At 51.1% G+C, this 4,566-nt stretch overlaps 1 pseudogene; it reads right to left on the bottom strand.

Annotated features, from left to right (window-relative positions):
- Positions 1 to 2,035: 2,035 nt before the first annotated feature.
- Positions 2,036 to 4,258, bottom strand: LOC115328896 (annotated as a pseudogene).
- Positions 4,259 to 4,566: the final 308 nt, after the last annotated feature.

Genomic DNA, 4,566 nt, shown 5'->3' with positions numbered 1-4,566 from the left:
AGCCTGATGAAGGTCCCGCGTCGAGAGATTCCGTTTCATTAGTCCCCATATGTTCTCGATGACATTTAGATCCGGCGACCTTGCTGGCCATGTCAATTGCCTTACACCTAAGCCGTCGAGCAGGCTCTGCACCCGGCCAGCCGTGTGAATTGGACTGTTATCTTGTTGCAAGATAAAGCAGCCGTCGGAGAACTGACCATCCAAGGCCAAAGGAAGCAAGGTATAACAGAGTATGTCACAGTATTTCTCCGACGTCAGCCTTCTGTCGATTCGCATGAGTGGACCCAGTCCTTGCGCAGTTATGGCCTCCCATACGCTGACCGAACAACGACCGCTCGTTTCCACTTCTTGCGCGTAGTGAGGGTCATACATGTATAAACATAAAACAACAACTATTCACTCAACTAGAAGAGAGAAGGCCAAGAAAAGTGTGGAATGTGGTCTTTGGTCTCACCGTTTGCAAGTAGGACGCCACACACGTTTCTGCTGGTCCCATTCAGACGTAAACGTAGACTCGTCTGTGAAGATGACTGAGGCCCAGTTGCTGGCATCCCAGTCCCGGTGGGCCTCTGCGAATGCAGCTCTTTGCTCCTTGTGGCGTGAAGTCAGGAGCGGTTTTTGACATGCAATACGACTCCGAAGCCCTGCGTCATGAAGCCGCCGCCTGATGGTTCGGAGCGAAACTTGAAGGCCCAACTGCCCTCGTATTTTTGCTGCTGTTATACTTGGCTGGTCAAAAGCTGCACTAGCGATCCGCTCGTCCTCCTGGCGAGTCGTTGAACGGGGTCTTCGCCTGTGCGCCGCATCAGCTATACGCCCTTCATTCCTATACGCTCGCACGATGCGATTTACAGTGGTCAGTGCATATCCAAATCTAGAAGCTATACTTCTTTGACTTTGTCCGTCTCGAGACAGGGCACATATACTAATTCTATCTTCTAGTGGCACCCGTGACATCGCGGCAACGTCTGAGAGTCGCCTCAAGATCAGCGTATCTTATACGTCGGGCTAAAACAAATATAAAAGTATATCCCGTGCTTCCAACACCCAAATAAAAACTAACAAACTTAAGCAGTCTTCGCGACTTCGCGATAACTTGTGATAAACCCATCGGCCAGCACTTGACAGAAATTTGACGCTTACTTTGCATGCGTTTGCAATTTTTTTTTTATATTTCTGAAACAAGACAATGAAGATGTGGGCTGTAAATGTGACATAACATTTTTACAGATATGTGAGGAAAAGGTATACGTTTACTTTTAGTTATATATTCTTTAGACTGAACCGCGAACCGTGAACTGTGATCGTGTTGGAATCATTACGTGCGAAAAAGCTGAAAGTAATGCTCGACGGCTTTACAAACTCATGCTAAGATATGAGCGCCAGAACGGAAGCAGACTGAGATAGTCTTGCCAAGGGAACAATAAAAATACTTAAAAAATATAAGTCGGCGTAGTTTGCTAACCGCTTCGAAATGCCGCGCCTTTCGTCATGTCTCCCTTCCGTCTTAATCACCCCCCCCCCCCCCCCCCGCTTTTACAGAGTGGACCAGTCCGCCAAGTCTCCTTCCCAGAACGCCGCGGCGACCGCTGCGCCCCATGCGGCATTTTGCCTGCTCCGCCAGCGTTCACGTTGTCGCAGATCAAATTGCCTCTGACTGTACTTGCTTCTGATTGTGAGGAGTTTGAATGCGGCACATGGCTGCGGCTTCGTCGGGGTCTGGCTGCTGGCCTGCGTTGGCTATAACAAATCCGAAAAACTTAATCTGTGGAAGGCCAAAACGACACTTGTCTAACGAGGCCTTAAGTCCATTGTCAAGAAGCAATTGAAAGGCTTCACAAAGAAGATGCGCAAACGTGTAGAACGACTGACCATAGACAAGAATATCATCAAGATATACACAAATACCAGCCTTGTCGTGGCGGGGCTTCAGATCTTGAAAGACTGTCTGCATGATACGTTGGAATGTGGATGGCGCATTTTTCAAACCAAACGGTATCCGAGTCCACATGTATGTGCCGCGGTGAGGAATGAAAGCTGTCTTTTTATAGTCCTGGGGGTGGAGGCTGACTTGCCAGTATGCACTTTTCAAGTGCATGGTAGCGAAGTACGACCATCCAGCGATGTCATGGATGATATCACCGACAAGAGGCAGGGGGTACACCACTGTGATCGCGCGTTCATTGAGTGGTGCATTGTTAACACACAAACGTTTCTTATCTCCGCGAGACACTACGACCGCTGGAAAAACCCATGGACCTGATGCTGGAAGAATAACACCTTCGTACAGGAGCTTCTTTATCTGTTTTTCCAGGAACTGTCTGTCTTCGGGATCATATTGGTATGGGCAACGGCTGTAGGGCAAGGCGTTTGGTAACAGGTCAATGCGATGCTGCATGCCTGTAAAATAGCCTAAGTCATCCTCGTGACGGGCGAAGGCTCCATTCTGTTGTGTCAAACTATCGGCAATGACAATATCTTGACTAGAAGATAACTGATCTAAAAGGAGGGCTGGCGGAAGATCAGCGTGAATAACTTTAGCAACAGTACCGGCTATCTGGGCTGGCAGCTCGGCATTGGGACTATTGATAGGCAAACGTGGAGTTTCTTGGGCAAAGGCTTGCCTGGATGGCTGCTCCGACTACGGCTCTGTAAGCAGTCTTGTGACATGGTGTGCACTTGTGAATTAAGGCTTGATTGGGTGAGAATTACGGCATTGGATATTTGTGTTGCTAGTTTTTGTTCTGCTATGATAGACAAACCTGTGGCCGTATGCTGGAGCCGGACGGGCTGCGGAGGCTCAAAGGTCAGGCGCGCCCTGATCTCTGAGGGCGCGCCTGACCTTTGAACCAATCTTCACCTATAATCAAGGGGAGGATGATGTGTCCCAGAACCGGACTGCCACAATTGAGCCAATGGTGATCTTAAGCAAAGCTGCACCCGCTGGGAGTACGGTGGTACCTTCTACAACTGCCAGTGAAGGCTCAGCACAGGGATGTAGCATGCGTTCTGGGAGAAGCGACTTTGCTATGGGAGTCAACTTGGAACCTGAGCCCGGGAAAGCATCATAGTTTCCAATTCCAGTGATGGTGACTAAAAAGAATGAGCACTGCAGCTGAGAGTCCTCGAGGGTCGCTGGCATACTGTGAAGAGCTGGTGGAGATGACTTTGCAGGCATGACCCTAGCTGCCGACGACGAAGCCTGTGCTGACTCATCGGTGCATGTTGTACACTTCGAAGCGAGGTGTCCGAGGTGTTTGCATTTGTAGCAGACTGCTTGGGGCAAGTCTTGGCCACTAGGGAACGCTTGGGCCTCATATTGCGTCGAGATGGCTTGGTATTGGGCCTCTTGCAAGTTGGTGGGCAGGTCTGCGATGCGTTGACGGGAGGCTGGGGGTGACGGTGACGTCAAGCCAGTGCGCTGCCAAGAGTGGGTGGGACATTCGGATCCAGCCGACCTAGACGATTGATGTTGGTGATTGGGTTGGGCTGAAGTAGTCGAATGGCTTGCTATGGCGTGTTGGGCCTACCTACCCAGGCTCGTGCATGTCGCAAGAAAGGCTTGGACGGTTGTTGGCCTGTTCGCTGCCAATACTGCGACAATATGTTGGTCCCGCATGCCTTGGAGTAGGTAGTCGATCTTCTGCGGATCGCGCAGGGTTACCGGGCAGCGTTGAGTGATCCTTAATTTGGCGAAGGCGTACTGATGAAGGGATTCGCCAATTCTTTGAGTCACGTCCATCACCCGTTCCTGCCAGTGGATAAGGGTCCATTCTTTAATAAATGTCGCTTTGACGGCGTCTCTCTAAGTTGGCCACGTGTCGTATTGGCTTCCGAACGCGAGGTGAAAGTTTCGTGCTGTATCTTTCAAGTTGCTTGCTGCGATGAGCCGTGTAGTGGCGTCATTCCATGACGCAAGTTGCTGGACACGACGAATGTCCTCAAGCCACTCTTTCACGTTTTGCTTTGGCGAGCCGTCAAACTGTGGGAGGGACGCGGACAGTTCTGGTAGCGTTGCAACTGTCGTTGAAAGACGAGGCAACTGCTGCAACAAAATAGCAAGTTTTTGTAGCGTGATGGGGTGAAGTGCCAAAGAGCCAGCGGCAGAGGCCGACGCTTGATCCAGGCAAGGCGAAGATTTGTGGCGCGCCTCAATGTCGGCGGCGAGTCGCTGAATGGGGGCTTCTTCTGAGCAGGAAGGGTCTAACTCACGTGCAGCGAGCTCGTCCTTAATAAGCTCGACGCTTAGACACGACATACCCAAGCAGCACCAGAAAGTGAATTTCGATCGGCCGACGGTTGGCCAGTGTCTGGACAGCTTGGCCACTTTAAGTGCTTGGCCACCGGAGACATAAACAAGGCCGGCAAGGGTCCGGCCACAAACTAGCTGTTTTTAGCTTGTCCGCCGGAGACATAAACACTGCCGGCAAGCGCCTGGCCAGAAGTGCTCATTTTCAGCTTGGACGCCGGAGACATAAACACGGCCGGCAAGTGTTCGGCCAGCAGTGGTGATTTTGAGCTTGGCCGCCGGGGACATAAACACGGTCGGCAAGTGTTTGGCCAGCA

This window comes from Ixodes scapularis, unplaced genomic scaffold (assembly GCF_016920785.2).
Source record: "Ixodes scapularis isolate PalLabHiFi unplaced genomic scaffold, ASM1692078v2 PGA_scaffold4__175_contigs__length_147842914, whole genome shotgun sequence".
Lineage (NCBI taxonomy): Eukaryota > Metazoa > Arthropoda > Arachnida > Ixodida > Ixodidae > Ixodes > Ixodes scapularis.
Note: the sequence above shows the minus strand (reverse complement) of the source record. Positions and strands in the feature narration are given on the sequence as shown.